At 44.3% G+C, this 27,537-nt stretch overlaps 1 protein-coding gene across 1 annotated transcript in view; it reads left to right on the top strand.

Annotated features, from left to right (window-relative positions):
• The first annotated feature begins 6,184 nt into the window (after window positions 1-6,184).
• The window catches only part of LOC124216367 (agrin), a 319,987-nt gene continuing 298,634 nt past the window's right edge, over window positions 6,185-27,537 (top strand). Inside the window, exon 1 of the mRNA XM_069135295.1 lies at window positions 6,185-6,211. The gene's annotated coding sequence lies outside the window, so the exon portion shown is untranslated. The remainder of the gene's footprint in view (window positions 6,212-27,537) is intronic.

The following is a 27,537-nucleotide window of genomic DNA, read 5'->3' as shown; positions in this document are numbered from 1 at the left end:
GTGCTCAATAAAAAGCTGCAGTTTACCTAAAATGTATTGAGTAGAGGGCTCTGTCATCCGAATCCACTTACTTCTAAAAACGTTAATCCAAGAATTCAGAAATGCAGAATTTAATAATCTGTAGTCAATGTTGTAGAGAATGAATTTGTAGAAAGTTTCATATTATCAAATGTCCAAATATTATGAAAATAAAAGTTAGAACTTCATCATGCAGAAAAGGCGGAAAACAGATATACAGAATGTAGAAGGGTCATTATTCAGAATCGTAAAATTCAGGAAGATCAGTATTCCGAAAGTAACCGTATAAATGACTTACTACCAGAATTTCACATTCCGAGTCTATCCAACCAATCTATTTTGAGTTGTAAAATGTTTTATATTCAAAATCAAACAAATTCTTTTGATATCATAAACTTATATTTCTTGGCTTCTAATGCGATATGAGTTGTTGACTCTTCTAATATAAATACGATTCTTCATTCTGACGATTCTGATATACTGCAATTTCATATTCCGAGCCTTCCATGAGATTAATCCCCGGAGTTCTAACCGTTCTGATGATTCTTCGCATTTATGAATTCGAATAGATGAAAATTCTACTTTATGATCCATCCGAGAGTTTGTGAGTAATCGCATTTGCCTCGTTCCGCTAATGGCCTTTCGAAATTTTCGCCAGTTGTGTATTCTAAATTCTATAACTCCAAATTTCGAAACTTTTATATTCTATTTCCATTATTTCTGGCTTAATGAACATTCACCACTTTGTTCTTTCGCGATTGTGAGTTTTCGATATACTTGTGTTCGGAATTCTGACCACTCTGATTTTTGGGTTTTCCGCTTTTACCCGCACCAGTAAAATCAGTCTGAATCAAAAATAAGGTGCGAGGAAATCACGCGTGCAAGAAATGACAATAATAACGAGTACCTACGGAGCGGGAATAAAGCGTATAAAGCAGCCGAAGAAATGTGCGAGAGGCAGCGCCCGAGGATAGATCGAAGATCGTGGGCCGGTATAACCGATATCAGATCGAAACGCGTCGAATACCTCCGAAATTACGCACTTAAGATGCTTGAAATCCTTGGGATTCGGTGGCCGTTGTGTACGCTTGGCTTATAACCCCAACCCCCGAGTATCGCAGTCGGCGATTCGGTGTTAAGCGAGCGTCGAAGCCCCGAGGGCTGATTTATCGCCGCTAATTAATGTTATTTATTAAGTTAGTAGTCACGCCCGAGAGGAGTTAGATTAACCCAAATGAGTCCTAACTGCCGATCGAGGACCACACAGGCGGGCATGCAGAAGACCGGGGATCGTGTACGAGGGTTCGCCGATACCGTTCCAACGGTTCCAGCTCCAGACCGCGAGCTACAAACGAGCGGTCAAACGGTCGATTATTCGATTTTTGAAAGGGCCTGATTTTTTATGCCAGAGCCACGCGATCCGTCCGGCCGCATTATCGTGTCTCATATTTTACCGAAAAGTGGTCCCCGATGAAGTGGTCTGATTAGCTAACTTGATTTATCCTCGCGCTATGCGGGGAGCTTTTCTTCTCCTTAGTTTTGTTTTCACCCCCTCGTCCCGTGTAATCTCGTGAAATTTATTCAAGATACACACCGGCATACACTGAACTATTCGTACCTACCGATCCTGCAGCGTCTCGATCCTCGCGGGTTATAAACCGGAGACTGGTTTAACTGGTCCAAAGAATTCGGGAACGAGGTTATTTCCTCGCCCGGTTTCACGGGACTGCGTCATCTCGTCCGAAAAAGCTTGCGAGTGTGGTTACCTGATTAGAGGGGCCCTGATTTATCCATCGGCAATCGATAAAACTCCCCCTTTACGATCCACTTCGTGTACCTGCGACCCGGTGAAACGGAAGAAACGCGCTGACGAGACCTCGGCCTGCCCTTATATGTATATACAATTTTCGAATGCACTTGTGAGGTTGAATTTATTAGCGCGTGTTCCCGCTTGTAAACGCCGTCCCGAAAGTCGGTAAAATCCGGGTCTCTTCATTCGGACACGCGAGTTTCCTCAGGATGGCAGCGCTCGAGGGGGATGGGGAACCAAATGGAGAGGGGGAATTCGGGATGCTGTGTACACTCCGCGCACACCGCGTGCCGGTGTAACAATAAAGAATGTCCGAGGGCGTTTTCTCGAGCGTGTTGCCCGCGCCTCGCCTGCGCCTCGTAGGCGTCCCTTGCCGTTCACCAGCCATCATCAACGCGATCCTCTCCACCTTCGACGCCCTCGGCGATGATCCGGTGGGGACCAAACTTCTCGTACGCCTGATTCGCCGTTCAATACTGACGTCTGCGATGAGAGAAAATCAGCCAGGAGAGGAGATGAAAATAGTCAAGGACTTTGCGGTAACCGCAAGTAAATATTTACTTCGGTGTACTTGAAAAAAATCGGTACAGTTGGGTACTGTCATCATTTGGTCGATTCGTATAGAGGGACTTGGAGAAACTTAGGACGAAAATAGATGGATATTTTCAGTCTCGATGGGGTTCTGATTTCAATCGGAACGAATCATTTTCGTCATCGAAACTGTAAAGTCCGATCGTGGGAATTAGCAAATTCAATTATAGGTTTTAGCAGGGTTGGATCGAGATGATGTCAGAATTGTAACAAAGTTTCCGCTAATTGATTTTAGTAATAAAAAAAAGTTTCCGAAGAAGTTCCTTCTCCTAGTAAATCAAATTGGAAACTTGTTCTGCCCAAGGCAAAGAAGCTCTTGTTCAATATTTTCCAAGTTTCATAACTTAAGAACGAGCGAACTCGGAACATTTTTAAAAATTTCCACCTCGATTTTCGAAACATCTTTATAACTCTGAATTGTCCCAAAATTTTACCGTCGCTGTTCAGTAATTAATTATTCATCGTAAACCGATAAGTGGAACTGATTTCCTTGCATGAAAAAATGTTTTGTTACTTCTTTTTACCTGTTAAGATATCTTGTGCGGTTTCTTGACTTGCAAATTTCTGAGAAAAGGCGAAGCTTGATATATTAATTCGCGACTAGCCATTCGAGAAGAAACATGCTGGAACGGAAATCGGGCCGAATAACGACGAGCATAAAATCGCTTTCTTCTGGGAAAAAGTTCGTCTCTCTATGACAGCGTACAAGCCGCAGGCAGATGCGTGACGTAACAGCTCGAGGATAGACAGAGCAAACGGTCAAGCCAGTCTTCGAAACGGGATGTCTCGTCTAGTTAGTCGTATTGTTAACAGTTTTCGTACTTTCAGCCTCTTACACGAAACCGTGTTTCTGTTTACCCAGCACTTACCGGTAGATGTTGCGGCCTCCTGTTGGACGAGGTTAGGTTTGACTACCACTTCACCCGCTCGTGTAACCCCAAAATCTAAATACTCGAGGCGATATGGGAACGGATTTTACTAGTTTTGAATAAATCCGAAACTCATGACGAGGGGTTTTTCCTTAATGATTTTTTATTATCACGGGCTCAATTTATCGCAGTGAATTGATTCGAAAGTTTTTTTTTTTTTTTTATTATTAAAAATTGACCGAAGTTCGACTTACAAAACCTTTCAATTTGGGGTGATCGAAAAAGTTTTTTTCGGACGCCCCCAAACATTTCCTGAATATTTAAATGTGTGCAAGGTTTCGCAAATTGTTACGCTTAACGATGACAGGTTTATAATCAACAAGCTTTGCATTTTCTTTTCAAGAATACAAAGAAAATATTCGAATAATTTAAAAATTAAAATTATTTTCTCCTCATCGCGTTCGATCAATTTTTTTCCATGCAAAATACGGCGGTGGAAAGAACAGAATTTTTCTTCAATTTAAACAATTCGAATCTCGCAGCGAAAAATTTTCGAATCAGCAGTGGAAAAATTTGAGTTCTCAATTAGTGCGTTGAATTATATCAGATCGAATCATTGTAAAGTTAGATTTTTTATTTTTTATATACGTTTGTGTATTGTGAGAGTAAAAAATTTCCTCATCTCTGAGCGAAGGACGACACTAATTATCTCTGTAACGTGAAATATACGTATACTTTTAACGTGAATCTAATTCGCATGCAAATTTTATCCGCTTACCGAACGAAGAGCAAAAAAGCCTAAACATACCGATTACATTTCATATAACGCAGGGAAAACGTTTGTTTAATTGACACGTGAACCAGTGCAGGGGTGTGTTGTACACAAGTATAATGTATGTACGGTTGAAGGTTCGGTAGTCAAACAATGGCTACCGCTCTCCATTAGCGTTTCGTTAGTGTCTTAAAACTCTCTCAATCCACAACGATGATCAATCTTTGCTTTGTGGTTTGGTGCGTGGATGCTGACTGGGCCTTGGGGGAGTTGAAGGGGCCCAGAGAGTGTGGGTACAACAAACAAACCCGGTACCCCATATAGTATTTATACACACGTACGAGCCGTAAACGTGTGTGCAACTTACGCACACGGATACAGACATGATACCGAAGCCTCGTCGCAGAGACATGAATCGCGCGCAAGAAAGTTTCACATGCGGCTAAATAAATTGGTCTTTATATTAAAGTAAGCCGTGTTATAAATCTCGAGTTTGTTGGTATTAGCGCCGTGGGTGGACTTTACGTGGGACTGTTTCTCTCCTGTCGACAGACACCGCCATCGGCGCGGCGTCCTGAACACTCGACAACGGAACCGACGCGACGTCCCGGGGCTTCGAGGAGGAGAGGAGGAGGAGGAGGAGGATGAGGGTGGACGAGAAAAATTCAAGTTTATATTTCGCGGACAATGGCACGCGGGTATCTATTTTATTACTACTGGTTCATTTGCGGCGGTCCCGGCGCGTCCGCGAATAATTCGCGTGCGGAACGCGATCGCGATTTAGGGAGGCTGCTCTCCACCACCCCCGCGAAAATATCTCACCGCGTTTTTTACGTCCTGTATATAATGCGGCTACAACGCAGACACGAGACTCGATCCTACTGAGATTTTTACGATTCGAGACCTTGATCGTATATTATTTTGCGAGCCGAGGACATCCCGGAGTGCTTGCGATACGACGACGCGATTCCGATCGAAAGAAAAAAGTATTAAGAAAGAAAATAACCCCTCCGAGATCGTTAACTGCAAAGCTACCGATTTCTCCAGCTCTCGAATCGTAAATTTCCAGCGCTAGGTCGTAACGACAACAACAACCGCAATAACTGCCGACGGATCGATTTCTTACACGGTTTCGCTCATTCGCTGGAAAGTCACTCGACTCGTGTGTACACGTGCGAAGGAAAATCGATCGCACACGTTTGACAAACTAATCCTGCCTACCTGCTACTCTACGTCTGACTGTTCACCCCGTTCAGGTTCGATTTTATTCACCCGCGACGCTGTTCTACGACGATCAATCGCGACTGTCAGGTTTCTGGACAGGCTCAATTATCTCTATAAAACTCCGGACATCGGGCCCTCAGTGGTTCACATTGTCATTTGGTATGCACTAGTGCTGTGCGATTAATCGATATTCTCCTATGTGTACGTCGAATACTCGTCTGTATGCGTCGGTTAGAAACGAGTGTAGTTAATGAATTAATCGAAAAATTCCACTAATCTCACCTTGGGCCGAAACGTCAACCAGGTTCATTTCCAAGAACCTACCCCTCATTCAACACATAGAGGTCAAGAACTAAGTTAATCGTAAATACAGTCGTTCGAAGCGAGTCAGCGAACATCGTTCTTCCGTTTCCCCCGATCTCGATCTTTGGCAACGTAACCGTAATTTCAATTCGTACGCACATGTAACACCGTGTTTTGAAAACCGTCCTACAAGGTGTGCGACTTTGAAGTGGTGCGGGAAAACAAACACCATAGGAGGGTAATTTCGAGATCGGGAGAGGTGTGAATTTTTAAACACCGTTCGGTCTGTGGCGGCCCCATTGCATTGCATTCGCAATTGTGGACTCGTGGGTTGCCGTCCAATCTGCCTGTGCAGTCCCTAAGCTTGCAGTGGCTGCACCTCTGCAGCCAGACTGGCATGCAATCAGTCAGTCAGTCGGTCAAATTAGTTCGCAGTCAATATATGCCCAAGTCACTGCAGCCGAGCGCCGCCGACTGTCTCGCTTGTGTTTGTGTGCGTCGCGCGTGTGTCGAAGTGCTGCAGTGTTCAACGGGAAAAAGAAGAAGAAGAAGAAGGAGAAGGAGAAGAAGAAGAAGCTCCAGTTCCGCTCTCAACGTCAGAAATTATACCAGCTGTAGGTATAGGTGAGTGAAATCTTTATTTATAAAACCGAATCACCTACCGCAGTTCGACTAGCCTTCGTGAAACGGACGAGTGCGACATCTTCTTTACGCGTGATCAACTTTTGCAAATTATTCGTAAGATATTGGTTAGTTATAATGTGGCTTTGCGAAATCTCAACCATGCGCTTATGTGCTCCGCGAGTTTCTTCATTCTCATAATAAACACGAAGGTCGATATTGGGTTGTGAAGGTGGGTTTTTTTTTTTTTTTTGCAATGGTACGATTTATGCTTATATTTATTTACTTTCTATTTCTGTTATTAAATTCTTTATTAAGGCGATAATATTACAATATCAAATTAACTCGAAATGAAGATGATCCGAGAATTAATAGCAAACTATTTCGTTTCTAATTCAAATAGTTCGAAGTTTGTTTAGAGGTTCGATATGACTTATTGATTGGCGAAGTTTATGGTAATAGTTCAGATTTTATGAACAACTCGCTCCTTTTTCTCGGGATTGTCGAGAAACGATTGAGAAGGGAAAGAGACACTTGTAAATCAATGAAAGCAATTTTTGAAGAGTAATCAATTCTTTTATGTGAATGAAGCTTTTTCCTGCAAAATTTTCCTCCTCAAGAGTGAAAGCGCGATTCAGAGATCCGGTTAACTTATGAATTTCTCAAAAGAATTCCAGAATTCAACTGACCAAAATTAAGCTAACAGAAATTTAAATAAATATATAAATTAGTATACCTTCTTCGTAAAAGAATGAATTTGAATATTTACCATGAGGATACATTTTAAACACGAATATAAAAGTCAGATGTATAATACAGAAATGATTACATCACAAAAATAACATTTTCACAAGGATTATTGCCCTTCGGGATGATGATGTTGAGCTTTATAAAGCCCGCGTGTAAACAGCGCGTGACGATTAACAATAAGTAGAATTAATGCCAGTTTAATCACGGGCGATTCAGGCGTTCATTGTCGCCGGTTAATTCGAGCGAGGTAGGGAAAAGAAAGGAGAGAACAAACAAGACCAAGACGAAGGGAGGCACTTAGGGAGAAAAGAAAAATATCTCGGCCGTGTTGCGTCTGTTGTATGCGAGGAGGAATTTAAACATCCTCGATGCAACGCTTCTTCTCCGACGACGACGACCTTACAACCGAAAGAATTATTATCCTGGCTATCCGCGTAGATCCCGGGGCATTTCACCGCGCATCTCGAGTCATCTCGCTCTGGCAGTGGAATATTAGGCACGTGTTTACGACGAAATAATTACGCGCTCTCCGCGACTTGACTCGGTGGTTCCATCCCGTCTTGCGACCGTTTCCGTACCCCCTCTCGGGACGTGAGCGATGACAAGGAGTCGCGGGCCCTGTGGGAGGTCCCAACAATAGTGCCCATCCAGCTCGAACCTCGTCCCTCCATGCTACCTGGGGACCAGAACCCTCATCTCGCTAGTGAAGGCTCTCCTCTTTCCTCGCTCGACCAAATCATTCGACGCCGATTCTCTTCATTTCGCGACACGTTGTAAGACGCGAACAAACGCTGGGCGCGTATTTTATTTCATGCACAAATTCGACCGTTCAATAGGTGAAAACCTGCCCCGAAGTTCATCCCAAGAAAGTAAGAGGTGAGGTGAGGTACGTCTCGGGATCTTTCCTTGTTAGGTCAAGATCGAACTTTCCATCGTGGAACAGTGCGAAATTGACGATACAGAGCTTTTTCATACGACTTGAAATTCACGCTTCATACTTGACTGTGAATAATATGTATGCATGTTTTTCGCATACTCCAGGGGAAGAGCAAGACAAATGAGGACGGTTGATCATCGATACGTCGATCAGTGATCGAGCGATGAACGCTGTGACACATAGTCTGATTCTTTCGACTTCGTTCGATCGGGTTTCATATCGGAATAGAGCGCCGTAGTAGATTATCGTTAATTATTACAGTGCAGGTTGCTGACTTGGTCGAGCCGCGCACGTGGGTGGATTGGCTTCATGGATTTATCATAGGAAGCAGAGCCCTCGGCCACTTTGATTAATTAATCCCATTGTTCGGTGAACTTCCTACATTGCGGTTGAGCCGTCGATTGCAGACTCGTCTCGGTTCAATCGATCTTGATTCTCCTCATTGATTATGTAACCGATTCGCCGTCGATCGACGATTCCAGCCGTAAGTGCGTTGTGTTATTATTACACTGTTCTCAGCCGCGGGGTCAATCAACGTTTGACTTTCTCTCTTCATTCCATCACCAAAAACCCGCGTGCCGATCCCGGCTTTTTAGCCAACGTTTCTTCAGGTCCGGACATTCGGTAATTGATGTGGGTAAAGGAACGAATCCCGCCGAACAAGCACTCCGGGATGTTCGTTCAGAGCCTTCGCTAGGTCTAACCAAAGTCCCGGAGTCTCGGGTCGTTCTCTTCGGCCACGCTTCCTCAGCTCTCCCGCTCTCTCTCTCTCTCTCCTTCTCTTCCTCTTGATCTTCCTCTCTTTCTCTCGAACGGAGAGCCGCTCTCTACGTACGAATCGTAGGTGGTCCCACTCGTCTGAGGCAACGATTTTAAATTAAAATTAAACCGAAGCTTTCTTACAGTCGCGTCTCGAGACTCTCGGTTCCGTTTCTGACGCCGCACCCGGGTTCGACGGCTCCATTTCGAAGCCTCGATGTCTCGATCCGAAGAAGAAGAAGAAGAAGAAGAAGAAGAAGAAGAAGAAGAAGTGTAGTCGCTCTAATATAGGATAAGATCCCTTCCGATTTCGCTACAGATTATCGTTTTAACGCAGGCTAAGCTTTCGGCTCCCGGGTCACCATTCGGTTGCCATTTTGGCGGTGGGAAGTGCACCTCCATCATCGCTGGATGGAGAAGCATCGTCGCAGAGCGCTGTATGACAGCTGGTTTACGAGGAGGCGTGTTTTCTCTCGCCCGGTAGCAGATAATTGGCCCCGGTGTTTTTGGAAGCGTTTCGATGTTTATACGCATTTCAACCTGTATCAGTATCTTATAATTAGCAAGAAGAACAAGAGTAAGAAGAAGTGGAAGAAGCTGTTGCTGCAGCTCGAATCGGCGCATGCAGCCAGCGCGCGGTTATGAGGATAAACGATGTTTATGTCTCTCGGTTTTTTCCCCGATTCGTATTTTCTCCTTTACGACATCTCTCTTCCTTTTATTTTGCATTTGCTGGACGCACGTTACATGCTAATACAGACGCGCTAAGCGAGTTTGAGCGTTTAATCAAGCTGTGAAACGAGCTATCAGACCTCCTCATCCTCTCTTCTCCAAGGTTCACGTCCGATCTCTCTCTATCTTTTGATTCTCTCGTCATCTTCTCTCCCTTTACCTCACTGAACAATTGCCCGTCATTCGTCGAGAGGGCATAGAGTCGAAAGTCGTCCGTCATATCGACGCCGAAAGTGTTGTACAACTTTACAGCTGTTGGCCCCTGGTGCGAGATTAGTCCTCATCCACCAGCGGCAGCACCGACATCCGAAAGTATAATAGTACACGGTGCGAGGGGCCAACAAATTTTCTAATTGGCAATTAATTTGATAAATTTGATTAATCCTCTTCTCCCCTCTTGGGCAGTCGTGGTTATAATGAGAAAGCCGAGGCATTTGTAAAGCTAACAGCGCGGTAACCGACGAACTTGTAATTCGGTCCGCGGATACGATTCAAATATCAAATGCTCTTTGGTGAAAAATTGACCCAATTTATCTACTAAGGTGAACTCCTCTTCTGAAACAAAACGAATGAGCATAAAATCATGAGAATAAAACAAACGATAAAAAATTACCCACGCGAAATTCCACTAAGATTATACACACGGACTTTGCTGCTTTCGGTTTCTTTTCTCTATACACGGAACTTTGATCTTCGTGTGCATGCGTGTACTACACACATCTACACAGGCCTACGGATGACCGAATGAATGCATCGCTAAGCGTGGAGCTTCGACCGAGGCAAACTTTTCAAGTAGCATCGAGTATAATTTTTCTTCACCTGTCAGTGACCGTCGTATAATGAGAATTACTTCGACATGAGATGCATACCGTAGACGTTGAGGAGATTTTACTAATTACCTGTCAACGCTTCACATCCGTGCGCATAAGTGACACGCGCAAGGATTCTGATATATGATGATGGCTGCACACCACGACGCTGTTTCCGAAGAGGTCAACTTCTTCTACGACTCGAATCTTATGCCTGATATGATATCACATTCTTATGCTCAGGTCCCGATCATTTCACATCTTGGTCGTCTCTTTGTTCGTACGGTACTTATTTCCGACCACGATCTTTGATCCGTAGAAATCTGAAATCGAGAAGCATCGCTTAATTAGGTTTGTTTCATTTCAAGTTCAGTTTCGAGCTCGGGAAGCTTTTATACAATCTTCTTTATGAAGATGTGGGTCAAACCGACGCTATGTCAAGGTATCAAGAGCGAGTCTTTGCATTCTTTGGGTCAGTTTCTGTCAGCTTCGAGTCTTCCTTAGCTGTTCAACCGGATTAGAGCCAGTTAATTAATTATATCCTTGAATTTGAATTCGAAACTCGTCGGTATTCCGCGCTGAGATGGCCAGCCCGAAAGTCATACAACCCATAAGAATTTCGACAAGGAGTGAATAATATCCTCAACGAACGGTATAACGGCGGAGTTTATTTTGATGAATTTTGAAAACCGCCTGAAGCTAAGAGGCATTAGTTACGCCGTAATTGGGACTTGCGCCCGGCTCGCCAGGCAACAAGCTCATCTCCTCCTGCAGCGGCGGGGCGCTTTGAAACAAAAGAAGACCGCTTCTTCCCTGTAAACATTCGAGGATCAGGAGTCCTTTATCAAGGATCTACCCCTGGCTCGGCTGGGAGCTCCAGTTCCTGGGTCGCGTCGCCGTCGGCACACCAAAGTCTTCGTACCTCAACGAGGATTTTTTCCCTTTTCTGCAAATCGCATTCCCACCGTTTTTCCTTCGAGATCCTGCGGTGATCCTGCGCCGCAGGACGAAGACAGACGCGGACATGCTCGATTGTTTTTCGCCGCCTCGCCCTCGGAGGTTGTCAGTTGGCGCGGATGGATCCAACCTTTCCTCTCCACCTTCGTATTCGAGTATTAATTCGCGCCGGGATCGGGGCGTGGGCGTTTCGTCGAGTTGCGGTTTCGAGCGCTGCACCATCACGGGAAGAAGAAGGCTGATCGCCTCTCCGAAGTGCATCACGGGCAGCGTCCTTCTACGCATCGACGAGACGGAGGACCGGGATCTTCGGCCGGTGGAGCTAATGCATTCGATCGTTGATTTATGCACTATACCAGCCAAATATATTGAAACTCTCCTCGTGTATAAAATTAATTTCGAACATGCCCCGCTGGCCTTGCGGCAATGTAACTATCAATAATAAACGACTCGCCCGAGCGACTCTTCGGCCCCTCGTGCATCCCCGATGTTCTCTTTCTATTCAACCTTCTTCTACTCTCCCGCATTCTGTTTTATCTTCTCTCTGTCCAAGGACCCCGTTTCGGATGCTCCTTATCGTCGTCCTGGTCTTTGATCCTGCATAGATGTACCGGTTTCATAGTCACCTCAGTACCGGTTGTCGTCCTATTCGTCAGGTGTTATCGAAGACGATGACCACGAATAATACCTATACTGTAAAAACCAGCGCTGGTGAAATTGTGGTGCGGACTTCTGTAGAACAATTTTTTTGCCTAACTTGGAAGATCATCATCGGATAGTGTTGAGACGTCCCTATATTATATAGCCAGGAGAAATCCTCACGCCATTTTCTTTTACAGCGTACAAATGTGTTCTGATCTGCGTACAGGCACCAATCTCTAAATCCTAAAGTGTCTAAAGTGTAAAACACTTGCCTCCCAAACTTGCTCGAAATCGAATCGCAGCAACTAATTTAGTGATCGAGTAAATCAAAACCAGATCGACAAATGCAGAATTTTATAAAAAAGTTGACTAATCGTTCAAGCACGATACCCTTTTGCTATGTATGTATGATGTTAAGGATGGCGAGCAGCTTGCCGGATAAACTATGGCGGAATGCCTGCACGGAGTTGCTTGTCTCTCGCTGTTTTCCATATTAATTTCAGTTGCGTAAGACCGTGTAGCTGCCAGACCCTGCATTCGTAAATTCACCTTCGTTATGAATTCTGAATTATGGACACCGGCGCCAATTATCGTAACAGTCCGCCGCTTCCCGGTACACTTGTTTCTATACTTGTACATATGCAAAGTTACACGAATCCGCAGTGAAAAATTACCGGATGATCTGCATGGCGCGCTGCTGCAAAATCTCGATCACACGAAACTTGTTTGTGGATCGGGTGATCAGCCTCGAATACATATGATATGACTCAGTCGTTTAACTCCCAGGCTAGGATCTGTAATCGATTGAAACTGGTGTTGAGTGTTTAAAGTTCAGAACAATTGGCCGAGTGAACGTTAATTAATTAATGCATAGGTGAAAGTCGTTGAGGTTGAATTACCTTATAAATCCGGAATGTTATACTAATGAAATCTGATCATTGAATGTGAGTGACGGTGTGAATGGTTTGACTCTCAACGATTTATACCTATTCACTTGACAGTATACCGAATGCTAAGTGCATGTCTGTTAATTCACGATAACAGCATGATTGCAACTCAACTCTTATCTTCCACATCTATTGGGAATAACGTTGCAGCCACACTGGGGTCAGACTGACCCTAAAATTATCCAACTATAAACGATAATTAACTATGAATAAAAAATAAAATAACTCATACGTTGATGAGAATCCAGAAAAACAAAATTAAAATATTAAAAGGTATTAGCGGGCCTTTTTAGGAAAATACCTTGAGGAATAAATCAAATTCTATAATTATCGGTTCATGTACACATCATGCCTTGAAAGAGGCACGCTATTATTCACGTACCAATGTAATTTTTTTCAGAATTTTCATCAATGTATGAGTTATTTTGTTTTTCATTCATACTTAATATCATTTGAAGTCGGATAAGTTTAAGCTCAGTCTGACCCAAGTATGGCAGCAAAGTGATTTCCGATGGATGTGACAGCTAAGGATTAAGTTTGAATCATGTTTTTATCGAGAATTAACGAACACGTACTTGGCGGTAGTATGTAATATTAATCTTTTCTTGTATGAGGTGTTTATATGGATAAATTTTTTATCAGAGAAGGTATTTTAGTGGGTAATGACAACATTTTTGATGTACCTGGCGAAATGTTTTTGCGCACCAAAGGTTCTTTTTGGTCTGATTCGCTTGACAGTGTATCGAATTCACTTTCCAGTATAGCGTACTCGTATATTCGCGTGATACGGGAACGTCAACGATTAGCAGCGTGAAAACCGGAAGCCCGAGAGGTTGTTTCGGAGGAGTTTGGTACACGTGTTACCGCGCTAATATCATTCACTTACGGATAGAATTACCAGGCCGTATTTCCCACCTCCACGAGGCGGCGTGCTTCTCGGTCCATGTGGATGTGTGCCTCGAGAGCCGAGAGCATCACGGACAGCTCCTTTTAATCTTTCTCTTAACCCGTCGATTTCTCCCTTTTTCGAGAGCCCGAGCGGAGCCTCGAGTGTATAATCTTGCACGCGAAGTTTGGGGACAAGCCTCTCCGAAGCCCGCCCTACAATCTGCATACGATTATCCTGCAGCCGCGGTACACTCGTCGGGGAAACTTTCATTCCAGACACCTTCGCCGGTGTCTGGAACATCGCTACTCGGGAATCCAACCCGGTGTTTTGCCCCAATTACCTATCGGCGCACGGAAGTTGGAATATCTTTATTAGGAGCAGTTTCGTTATTACTATGATTAGGCACGGGTTTCCTCTCCTGCCATTCTAAATCCTCGATGCCTGTCTTTTTTCTAGGGGGAATAATTTCGGCTACGAATCGGAGCACGCAAGCTCACCAACTAATCGATATTCAATCGCTTCATTTCATCAGCGTTTCGCTTCGATACTGATTGTTTTTCTTCTTCTTCTTTTTATCCTGCTTTTTGTTGCCGGTGAGACGAACGGGTGTAAAGAGCCCGATATTAGCGCTGTTTTACATCTGGCGTGTTTGAAACCCAATTGTTATAGTGACTCGTTTAAATCTCACCTCGAAATGCGGCACACCTGCCACTCCTTTCCGACTTCCATTCTCATGGTGGCTGCTACTTTGCCGTGCTACCTTGAGGTGCCATAGAAATATTCAAAGCACGCCGCGCGCTGCTCGGTGCTGCTCATTCACGTCTCTCGAAGGTATATAAAACTTGTGTTCAGACGATTTTGAGCTTTGTTATTTGTGCTGCGAGTCTTTGATCAATTGCTCGAGAATACTTGCTTTTGGGATTGCAGAAGCTTGGTCTTGGATCAGTAAGAAATAGGTAGATTGTTAATTGGCAACATGTCGGTAGATATAATAGCGTGCGGTAGAAATTGTCTTCTCCGTACAATCGAAGTCTGAGCAATGCTTGATCTAATTCCGTACGACAACTGCTTTGCATAATTATACTTGGAAATTCTCTCCAGCGAAGTGTCGTAATAAGTCTCATATCTCATAATATTACCTTCGGGCATTCAGGTCTTTCAAATATTATACCTCCGCTTAATTTCTACATTCACGCATATACATGAAACGAATGTTTTGATATGGTTAATTTACGGTTTGAGAAACGGCTTTAGGGAACAATCATGCTATATCGTAACTTGGAAGTTGAAAGATATTATGCATAGAAAGTTTAAAAAACGATATTATCCAGCTTCGCATCGTTTTGCCACCGAATGAGGGGTTCGTGTTATCGCACTTTAATGAACCCTCACGGAGACAAGGGTAGGATACTGAAATTCGTTTACGGTAAATAGCAACGGATGAATTTGAAGTACGACGTTTATTTGAATTCTCCAACACAATTCTTACCACAAGTAGATTTTTAGTACACTGTTTTCTTCCTGAGCTGAAAGTGTTTTATAATCGCGATGTAATATCCACGAATAAAAGCAAAACAGGGGAAAATACAACTGTTGGATTTGGGTCTACACCAGACTTCAAGACTCCTATAGATTTCAAGTGACTTCATGACTTCAGAAAAATTCATGGCTTACAGCGACTTCACGATTTCAGGTGAATTCATTTCTTCTATCGACTTCGTGACTTCTAGTTACTTCATGACTTCTGGTAACTTTAGGTGATTTTTTCATGACTTCAAGTGACTTTGAGTGACTTCACAAGCCTCTGTTTTTCGGTGTACACCTGGCCTCAGGAGTAATTGTCCCGTCTCACCGAAAGATGAAATTTTGAGAGCAGTTCGTGGTCTATGACCAGCGAGAAAGATTGTGGAAAAATATAATGCAACTTTTCTATAATTTGGAGCGAGCGACGATCCTTCGGCTCGTAAATCCAGCCGCCAGTCGATCGACGTAATCCGTAATATTAGTTTCTTAACACTCGGTGGCGAGAGCGATCACGGTGACGTTCCCATGACGCGAGGCCTTCCGTGACTGTACCCACCATATATGTAATGACCGGGCGGGCCCCACCTAGACGCGTGGGACCATGGACACCCACATACGAGAGGCCCCGTACACACGGTTGAATTTTACGAGGGATCGGTGGGGGGGTACAGGCCCGGGGCTCCAAGAACACGTGCATGGTCCACGCGCACATCTTCCTCCTCCGCCTCCTCCTCCTCCCATTCTTATTATTCCTTTTATTATCATCATCATTCTCATTCTTATTCTTATACTCTCATCCTCCGAGGGCCGGGCAACACTCGATACTCTCTTGGGATCTCCGCTCCCTGCTTGCTCTACTACTGCCGATCCTAGATCGTACAGATCTGCTGCTGCCGTTTGCACGAGATGCCTTTTACCGATAGCCACGCACTCGCTGTAACAATGTTTTTCTACACGCCCCCGACGATCACGTTACTCGGCGCTGCGTATCGCTCCTTCAATTTCACTGATACCATCCAACCCTTACACTGTCTGGTACACGGATGTTTCTGCAACTTGTTTCTATCATATGTGATACCTCAGCTTTTGTGTTGATACAATTTTTTCATCGCGGTTGCAGTTTATCCAGTTTCTTAATTTGGAGGTACAATTCGAACAGAAATTCTGCTCGCGGCTTGTTAAACGAACAGGGAAATTACTCGTGGAATTCTTAAACTCTTGGGCTATCAAGTGCCCAGCTCCATTTTTTTCAGCAAACGGCTTCATTAAGTATTCTTGATCACTTTCAGTAAAAATTGTAAAGGTGTGTGAAATGGATCTTAAGGATCCTGATCAGTTGATACGTTATGGTAGCACATGAACGCATCGCATAGAAGATTCGAGGTATTCGAATATATTGGCCAAGTGTGATTTAGCTGTGGGAACTTGGGAGAGTTTAGAAAGGAATTTGTGAAGTCGAGGCTTCGTAATATCGTGGTCGGGTCTGGGGCAAGGTGTAATAATTTTCTTTGTGAGTGAGTATCTTTGGCACGATAATTCAGTACCAGCTTGACGTTTATGTGGGTGGTTGAAATTATCATCGTCGATACTTTGCATCTCCTGTTTCCAAAATTACATTGTTTTTATCTTCGAATTCTCTTTCAAAGATGCTGTAAATTTGAATCGATCCGTAGATCTATTCCTTATTTTTAACATTCCATTTCCCGTCACTTTTCCTCACTTCAATTCCGTTGATATTCCGATAATGAATAATAATCGAATTAAACAGCTACTCCCGGCTGTTTTGATTCAGCATTAGTAAGAGGTGAAGCCACTCGATGAACAAATCTGCAGAAAAAAAAAGAAACACCGAAACGATGAATTTCGAGGCTGCAGAAGCGTGGAAATCACGGCTGTCCAAATTACACGAACGTTTCGGAGGACCTCGTGCTAGGAATATTGATAATACGAGAGTAAAAAATTACACGAGAGTAATCCAGACGGTGATTTTCGGATGCCTTTGATCGTGTTTTTGGTGTTTCGAAGTACGGCCCGATGGCCTAGGAGAAGAAAATAAACTACGCTCTACATACACCAATGCCACGGGGACCAGTGTAAAAAGTTAATTTATTACCGAATTCGTTAGTGTGTCCGGAGCAGCAGCAGCAGCTGCCGCACTTGGCGAGATGGATAGCGGCGTTACAGCGTATCGAGACGTGTAAGAAGACGTAATAAAATTTTATCGAACAGCCGGGAGTCGAAAAATTCCTGATCCAGTTTCGACATCGATCGGTCGAACCCTCAGCCGCAGTCCGCGAGCGATTCTTTACCCGTCCCTCCGTTTTTTATAATCCATTTAAAGCCTCCGGGCAGGGAATGCATGTCGGTATGCACAGGCCGCTACCCATCCGGGCCGAAAAGCAGGCGGCGTAAATCATAATTAAATGTTTGGGAAGTGTCGCGAGGAGCCTCGTAGGCCGGTAGGCCGTAATTCTCTTGGTGTGGGGGTCAAAGGCGAGGAAGAGACAAGGCACCTCTCTGTTTCACGGACGGCTGACTCCAGCCTCCGTCATCCTTTCGTGGGGTTTTCTCCTGCACCGGCTAATTCGGACCCAGAGTCTCGTTTTTTATCCAGATGAAGTGGCGGCCCACTTCGAAGCCTAGTGTAATACCAGCTTTCGCCTAGCTCGCCAGCACGCGGTGCCCGTGGCTGCACTCTCAGTTTCCGGTCTCCATTGTGCCTCCTGAGATCCGTCTTTGTTTATTCCAGCACGCGCCTGCAGCCGGGGAGCAGATTTACCGTCCCGGAGATGAGAGAGGTGGAGAAGACGAGACCGACCTCCCTTCACCATTAGACCCGAGAAGCCCGCGACTTGTTGCGCCTTCTTCGCCCCGTGTGGGCGAGGCCGTCTTAGTTTGGGTTAGAATTAGTCACGAGGCGAGATCGGGCTTTTTCTTTTTTATTTCTCTCCTCTTTCTCTACCTCGGTCACTGCTGGCTAACCGGGAGAATAAGCTATTTCGAAAAAAGCGAGATGAATGCTCCGTTTCGCTTGTACTTACAAGAAACGCATCCCAGCTCGATATCTCCGATTTGGTTTCTTTTGTAATATGTATTAGTGGACTAAAAACAAGGCGACACGTGTTTTCTTCATCTGTCATTGAACACTTTAAGGGGGTGAAGCCACGCTCCAAATTAAGGCATGTCAAGGAGTGGTTCGGAAGTTTTTTTTTTTTTTTTTTGACTAATTGAGAAAATTGCATTTTTCATTTCTGCTTATGAGAAATCTTTTCCAGTTAAATTGGTTAAGAAATATTTTGTTCTTGTGGGTAAAGCTGCCAAATCGCCGCTTGACATGCCTTACTTTGAATGGTGGTTTCACCCCCTTAAAGTGTTTAATGTCAGTTAAAAAAAGAAATATGTGTCGCTTAGTTTTTAGTCTACTATAACATATTACAAAAGAAATCAAATCAGGGAGATCGAGTTGGGATACCTTCTTTGTTAGTCAAGGAAGGTGCAGTCATTTAGGAGAAATTTTTTTTTTGTAAATTCTGCCGTGGTATTGTTAGCGAAGGCAGGAATTAATAATTAAGTATGGCACTATCCAAATTCGTTTTTATCCGAGAATTTGGTTTCATCCATTAAGAGGGTCGATCATAAGATTAGATGGTTGAATTTTGGGAACTTTCACTCGTTAACGTAGGTAAATTACTTAATTCATTAATACTCTTACTACGTTGATAATATAGGAAACGAACAAATTCAACTACAGTCGAAATAGCCTGTTATTTTCGTTTGTATCGATATAATTCCGTCTTCCCCCCTGCGGTGGTGATTGTTTTTGGAATAGCCAATGATTTTGCACGTAGCAAAAGCTTGGGTCCATTCGGAAATATCACCGTGAAAAGTTTAATTTTCCAATTCCGTTTCCAGCGTTGTTCGTATCGGGATTTGAGAGGGAATTACGAAAGGCAGAGATATGTGGGCTCGCATAATGGTTATGTGGAGTGGAAATATGTAATCTTGGGTGTACGAGTATTGAGGAGGGTAAAGTGGTGGTGCCGGCCTCGAGAGCTAGAGGTCATGTTTTCACGGTTGTCTTTTTAGGAGCCGATTTATTGGCAACAAGCGATACCCGACGTAGAAATGACGTCGCTGGCGGCTCGAACGAGTTTAATTGCCAGTCCTGGTCCGCCGTTGTTTCACCTCCGAGGTCTCATCCTCCTGCAAGTTGACCGTCCACGAGTTATGCGTCGTATATTTTTCTACCCTTTCCTTTTTCACCGGTGTGAATATTACGCGTGTGTGTCTGCGTATAAAATATCTCTCTCGAAGCGTAGAATATCTCCCATAAGTCGTTGCATACATTTTAGATTGTTATTATTATTACTGTTGTTATTACAAAGTAGGAGAAAAAAAATTCACCCTACCTAACGAACGAGGTACTGAAAACGATAAAAATGGGGATATTCAGGTGAATTTTGTTGGAACAGCTCAACGATTCCCAAGATTTGATTCCCGCGCGGATGTGACCGATACGATCAATAGGACCGTGATAAAGAAAAACTAAAAGTTGGGGGATAAAAAAATCAAGTTGTCGGCTGCTGACACGCTTGCGATTTCGTTTCGGCCGAAGGATCAGTTCCAGCACTCACCGGTTATCTCCGAGTTCTTTCAGGCGAAGCAAAACGATGACAGGCAAAAGTATGGTTTAGATACGATTACGCTTGGGGATTGAGAATTGAAAATTCGGCCCGTGAAATTCGTTGTCGGTGGTTTGATAAGAGGAAGAAGAGCTGACAGCAGCAACGGTGACGCGGGTTTTGGTCAGGTATGTAGTGTAATAAGAGGAATAAGGAGATGAAATTCCAGGAGAGTGGTTAAAGCGAGGATGCGACGGGGGAGGGCAAAAAGCTGAGATGAGGTGAAAAGAAAAAAGAGGAAGAGAAGAGAAGCGAAGCCAAGGCAAGCCAAGCAGCCTCGGGACGCGTTCGCTTCGCATATCTGCCGGTCGAAGGTGCGAATTCTCGTATCTGGGCGTGGCAAATTGGCACACGCGAGCCTCTAATGATGCGAACAAACGACAAACGACCATTGCGGGAGAAGAGGGCAAAAAGTAGTTGGAAATAAAAGATACGAGGATGAAGTGGCGGCGAGGGGGAAGAAAAGCAGCCGACCAATGGCGAAAGGAAAGACGAGGTCTGCTCGTGTCGCAAGACGCATTTACCCGAGTCTGCTAGTCGGTCGTACGCCTCACTGCCGTATCACTACTTATACTTTATAGGTGGATATGCCCGGTCGGAGAAGAAGCGCCAGTGTTCACCTTCCTTTCCTTCCCGACTTGCTGCAGCGAGAGCTGCCGGAGAAAGTTGTGGAAAGGAAATTCGAGGACGGGGATAAGAAGAAAGAGTTAACACGAGAGATGGAGAGAGAGAAGGCGAGAAACAGAAAAGCAGAAAAGCAGTTTCGAGAGTTACCAGCCGCAAGGAGCGGGATCAGGTCCGTAGGTACAAGTCGAACAAATGACGATAATGTGATATGACTTGATTAGTTCGTGAGTCTTATCGCCCGGCGAAAGACGTCTCGCGATAAGGAGCTTGTTCCCTTCCTGACATACGCATGTGTACTCGTTTATCGCGTGTCGATTGAATATTAAGTCAATTTTCTCCGAATCTCGTCACGTTTATTCACACTCATTATACCTCTATATATATATATATAGATATATACATATATACACACGTGATATAGACGTGCGTGCATTGGATTACACTTTGCCGGATCAAATTCTGCGTGTATATTATACGTATACCTATATCTATAATGCACGCGGTTTGTATAGCGTCACCTTTTTGCGAGCATGTATTAATCTTCTTGGCTTGACCAAGTTCGCGTGACAGAATTTAATGCCCTGCGATAATCGAGACGCCGTCGATCCTCGATTCATCCGAATAAAAAGTTGTACATTTTTGTGTATTTTTTTTATTTTTTTGGTCTTACGGTTTTTCGCACACGCCTCGTCGTTTTGCAATAGAGAGCAGAACCTTGTCCTCTCGTAATCGTCAACTTTTCTTAAGCATAAGTGGGCGGGAATTACAGTCAATTAGTCTTCCTCCCTGCACTTGCCGATTAAGCGACTCGATCGTCTTCGTCGAACTTTTGCTTTTTATTTCACTTTTCCTTTCTTATTTGCACTCCATTTTTGTTTAAAAATTTTTTACTTCAACGTGTACGAATCTTCAATTTTGAGACAATTCCGATATCTAGTTCCTTGTTTTTTGTTTTTTTTTTTTACCTTATTTCAGTTATTCGAGGGAAGGAAACAATTATTTTTTTTTCGCAACGTAAGAGTTATACAGGTAAATTTTATCGAAAGATATACACAGAGAAATCCTTTACGTGAAAGGTATAATTATTCAGCATCGCTTCATTTATGGGTTTTCATATGGCTCACTATTGTATACACCGCAGTCGGGAAGAGAGTGGGCAATAAATTAAGGCAGGCGTGGGTAATACATGTGGACGTACTAATTGTTTTCTGAATAAAAATGACTATAGAAATAAAAATATCGTAACGATAATAACATAACGGCGACGGTGAAGCGATTTTCACCACAGCTTTATACCTATTATACGTATTATATACCTCAGGGCAAAAGCTGCTTCTATACAGGATCAAAGGTCGCTGCAGCGGTGTATTTCACAATCCGAACCAAGAAACGTATCTATAAGGTTTTACACAGAGAACGAAGTTGAGAAAAGAAGGCATTAATAATAAAAAAAACATACAAATAACAAACACGGAGAGTCGAAGTCACAGAGTTAAGGAGAAGTATTTCAAGCATAAAAGCTAACGCCAGAGGAAATGTTAACAACAAAATCAGGTAGAACGTGAACCATGCCTGAGAGTTTAGACTTGCAACTAGAATCTTTATTTCCCGTCTTCGCGAGCCACCGTTAATGCACGACATGCCGTACTTTTCAAATCTCCTCTCTTCCCATATCCGAAATACCGAAACGTCCCGATCGCGTGCTTCACAACTGAGACTGCTTGTCTGCGTAGAAAATTTCCTCTTATGCGTATACCTGTAGATATTTGCCGAAGAAAGTAGACGTTTAATATTTGAGGCAAATAACGATCATACGTGACTGTATAGAACGTGAAAAGTGCAGAGTAAATTTCGAAAGCCCGATTCATCGGAGAGGCGGTTTTTGGCTGCGGGGCGTGTCGTCACGCTTCCGCGCAAACCGTTTCCCTGTCCGCATACTGTACCAATATTATCCCGAACGTGGATTCCGCACGCGTGTGTGAACAGCTATCCACATATAATAGCCGAGGCATTTGTTTGTACAAGGAAGTGCGGAGGCCTCGAATAGTACGAAGTGTTGTATGTGGATACGCGAAGGCGGGATTCGTTTTGTCGGTAGATTTATATTCACGATGTTTGTACTTCTCATCTGCCACCCACACCACATCTGACACTGCGCCATCAGCCATCAGGAATCAGCAGCTCGTGAGCCGTAAGCTACTGCTGCTGTTGCTGCTTCTGCTGCTGCAGCTTTGGTTAGAATTTTTTCTCCTCCACCGAGGTTCGTCTTTCTCTCTTATTATTTCCCATCTTTGTTTTTGGCCTCTTCTTACGTCCTCCTTTCGGTAAGCCGTGACTAATTCTTTGTGACGAAATTTACTATCTAATTTACACATTGGACATTCGTCGAAATTGTCGCGCGCCTACGTCCTCCTGGTCTCCCTTCTTCCCCTCATCTCTCTTCTCCTCGTGCAGTGCATGCCATGCCATGCCATGCGGTGATGCCGCAGACACCAATTTGTCCCGCGCCACGTATACCATTCTTTGACTGATACTCTTCACGCGCTTTCGTACGTGACTCTTTTATCAAGATCATCGTATGCCCATATCTGTTCATGGTGGATAGTAAAAAACTGTGAAAACTAAAATAACAAAACGTTCGGCTCACTTATTGCACGCTTCACTTTTTTTTTTCGCTTGTGTATACCTGTCTTACCGAGCACGTGGTCTTACAATTTCACCAAGCCTGACCCGGGGCGCACGTTTCCGTTTTACGATACATGTATTTCTTGTACTACACGGCTGTGGGATTTCTTTAGCGATCCGATAATGAGATCCGGCTAACGGTACGGATTATCATGTTAAATGTGTTTGAAAATAAACTTCCTCAAGACTGCTTACTTATACTAATTAGAGATTTTAGTAACATTCATTTCTTGTCTCTTCTTTACCAATTACAAAAGTTTTCACCACTCACCAAGTCACCGACTCCATTAGCAACGACAGGCACTTGGTCCAAGCTTATGCCGAATTATTCTTGGACTCTTCGTCTTTGATGAACACTGATCGGTGCACTTGTACTATGTCTTTTCACTTCGAATTCCACTTCACCTTGTTTCCTGTCATGTTCACCCTACGCTCATTGTGCGCAGGTATGTAAAGGTAGATTGTGCAACTTGTACGATTTAAATCGAAAGGAACTTGGAGCGTACGACGCAATGGTTGGTTGTAAGTGGGATGAGCAAAATGTGATTCACGTTTAGATCATTCGATTTAATTGTGTTCAGCGTTGCGATCGGTGAGATAATCGCTGCATCGAAGAGTTCTAGGTACTTGTACCTACTCCGGGTTGCCTGGAAATGATCCGCAAACCTCGTTGACGTTGAAACACATTGTTGAGAAACAGTTTTCATACAGTTTCATCATATTACGACCAAGATTTGGTTGACGTTGAAAAAAATGCAGGATAACGCGTGAAGAAGGTGGGAAGAAACGTTGGTCTTAACGGACGGACGGAAAGATTTACGACGAAAGTGCGACAACAACGCATGTAGATATCCATTCAATTTCTCACACTGGAAATCACAATCGTGATCATCGGGCTGATGACCGGAGTTGAGTTCCAGCACATTTATCACGTGCGTCCAAATCCAACTGTGGGAACTTGTATAGAAATGAATCCAGTCTTATCCATCAATAGAAAATAACGAGAGGGGCATATAGTACAGACATGTAATGTATAGCAACAACGGGCTTCTTTATCGTTTTCTTTACTGCTCAAAATTCCCTTCGTGATTACTACCGCGCTGTGGTATACGTCCCACTTTACATGGGTCTTGCATGTAATTACACTCAAACGTCGCACACTGTGTGCAACACGTGTGTCAAAATATGTCTGTAATAAACGTCATGTCATCGAAGCTACCACGTTACGAAAAAGACTCGCGTTATGTCGCTCGTCGGCCAGCAGACGCTTGTGATCTTAGGCCGCATCTGAGATTCCTCCACGCATCACGTAACGCACGCTTATCTCATGTGAAACAGATTTCCTCGCTACGCGTATCCTCTTCGGTGAACAACATTTTCGGAATGCGGAAGACGCGGACCATCCTTGCATATTTCTCCACGAGAAAATCGATTCGCTCGGTTACCGGCTCGAGTTGATGGCTCACCCCGAGACCATTCGTGCGCTACCAGGTCAGCAGCGACTGATCGAAGGTCCTTCAATCCTTCAGAGCCGTGAATCCTGGAACAGGCAACATCTTAGGACGAAGGTGCGACTGCAACAGACGTTTTCGTGATGTCATTTTAGCTCTCACCTTGGTGCACAGCACACGTCGACCATGACGCGGAGTGGAGCGCAGTCCAAGGAGCGGGAGTGAGTGGATGGCCGCGTTCTCGGGGAACGTTTGAATATTCAACAGTCTGTTTAGTTGGTACCACCGCTGCGTAGAGAGGAACCCGTTTGGTCGCGTGGCTCTCCCACGCGTTGCGTGTGTGAGCACGAGAGTGAACGAGTACGGGTAAACCCGCCGACTTGCATTATATCCCGTGCCTGATAACTATCCACCTTTATCGATGCCCGTCAGGCATTCTTGACGGCGTCTCTTTACGTCGGCAAATTTCTTCATTTCATGCCTCGACGAGACTGTCGTCCATGATATCTGGACCCTCCCAGGTTCTTCATGTCCATGATCTCCTTCTTTCGAACCATATACGCTCATGTTGATTTGGCGGTGGAATGACGTCCCAGTGTCTTCTGAAAACAGTTCTTCTTCCTGTCTGTCAAGACAATTGGTATACATAGACTCGGCGTTACCTTTTTACCTGTACCTTCACCAAAAAGCTTCGAAGGGTAAGCCAGTTGAGCTACCATGGAGTATAAAAAGGGGTTGACAAAGATCTGGATCGTATTTTCCGATCGTTGAATGCGAGTTGACTTTGATGCTAAGGAGCTTTGGACGTCGACGCGTTCATGCGATGAAAGCTTGCGAGAGGTTTCTCACGAAAGTTGGAGTGTGATAACGAGATGAGAGAGGAAGAGAGAGTTATCCGGAATGGGATATAGGCGGATGGCCGGATTGGGATACCGAGAGTTCTCTCCTCAGTTCTTTTGAAACGTGGATCCACCCACAAGTCGCTCGTCTTCTGCCTGTGTAAATTCGTGTGTGCGCTTGTATGAACACATAGATATGGATGTACGCCGTTGGCGGAGGCGGAAAGGGAGTCTGCAGTCGCACGCGCTGGACAGCCGAGGCTAGCTAGTCCGAGTCCGAGTGTGGCATGCTTTTTTATAACCGGCGACCAGATATGACACTACTTTACATACTTAATGGAATTCCATAGGTAGAGCCTTATTTCACACACGAGGAATCTACCTTTTATACCCCCTTCCTCAACGCATTTTTAAGTGGTCATATCGTACCGGACTAAAGAGCCGCTATTAAAGTCTCGCGTGCTCCTTGCATAATGCCCCTCGTGCTTGTATGCAGGTAAACCCACCAACTCCGCGTCTACAATCGGGCTCGATTCAGGGACAGTGGGTGCTTTACGCGAGCTTTTCTTCGTTCGTAACAAAATTACCCGCTCCTTAATCACCGTGTCTCGTGTTTATTGAAACTTCTCCACGGGACTCCGGCTATATACACATACGTGTGTAGGTAGATACTGACGTCTACATCGGGACTCTATCCTGCGCCGCTAATATTAGACCTTGACTGTGCAGGATCTACCCTTTGATCCCTTGTTAAACCGTGGTCACAAAGAACCTACGTCATCAATATGTCCACGTAGTTTATTCACAGTTCCATCAGATCTTTGCGCGTTCAAATATTCCAGAGTATGTTATTTTTTTTACTCTCTCCTAGAACTGTTTAGATTTCTTTCGATTCTGGTTTGGCGAAAAATTGTAGTTCATTTTCTTGGGATCTAATTGGCGAAGTGAGGTGATGATTGGCTTAGGTAAATTTTTCACGCTATCGGAAATTATGGGTGATATTGAAATTCGTTTTGATTTATTAATTTTCGGTAGTTGACGACAATTTTGAAGATTTCAGGAAACTGGCCAAGAAAAATCACTCGATTATTGCACGGTTGTTCAATCTGATGCATGCAATTCGTCCGATACTATTATTCTTAGGGACTGAACTTATCATCGTGGAAATTTCCGTTAGCCAATTGGTTCGTTGGAGCTAAAAATTCGTGTAAAATTCCTTTCTTTTTCTCCCTTTCGATCTCTGCCAAGCAGTCTGCGTCTCAGCGTTCGTTTGTCACTCTGAAACCTTTCGTTTCAAGGGTGTAGAAAAGGGAAGAATGAAAGCATCTCATGCCCGATGGACACTCTTGAATACGTGAGCGCGAATGCAAGTGCACGGTGTAGCAGTCCTGGATGTGGGTTTAAATCAGATAATTTTGTGCGCCAATTACGTTATCGTCGTTTGCGAAGTTGAAGAGAAAAAAAGAGATGGAGGAAAGAAGAGAGACTCGCGAAGTCTGAAAACTTCATCGAGTCCAGCCGACTCCGGTCGTCGGAGAAGAAAAGTAAAAAAGGTAAAAATGGCGAACAAGTAAAGATAAGTGGCGAGTAATAGAGCCGTGTAGAGTGGCTGGTCGGTATCTGATGAGAATTTGCATGAAGGGCACGGAAGAAGGAGCGTCGCGTTTAACGCCGGTTGCGGTCGTGCGGAGTAGCCCTGTACCTACTACAACTCCGTTGCGCCAACGCGTATTGCCCCGCGAGGCGAGGCGTGACTTTAGCCAGGAAGATTTATCGCCTCCTGCGCGTCCTTCGCATGCTTCGGCTTCGTAATAACCCAAGAATCTCATATTGTGGTGTCCCTTATCTCTCGTTACGCAGACTCGTACGTACAACTCCGAAGTTGCCCGAATCCAACGCCCTTTAAAGTAGCCACACTGCAACCCCTCTGGACACTCACTGAGAAACACTTTCAACGTCCACATTCAGAATCTGCTGCCAAGTGAGTGATTCGTTCAAGATTTATCTGTGGTAACTCTGGTCCCCAATATGGGGCACAAGCAGGCAACTAACCAAATTCAATGGTTACCTTCTGGAGACTTGAGGTCAAGTTTTCACCC

The sequence above is a fragment of the Neodiprion pinetum genome, chromosome 4 (genome assembly GCF_021155775.2).
Source record: "Neodiprion pinetum isolate iyNeoPine1 chromosome 4, iyNeoPine1.2, whole genome shotgun sequence".
In the NCBI taxonomy this organism is placed as follows: domain Eukaryota; kingdom Metazoa; phylum Arthropoda; class Insecta; order Hymenoptera; family Diprionidae; genus Neodiprion; species Neodiprion pinetum.
Note: the sequence above shows the minus strand (reverse complement) of the source record. Positions and strands in the feature narration are given on the sequence as shown.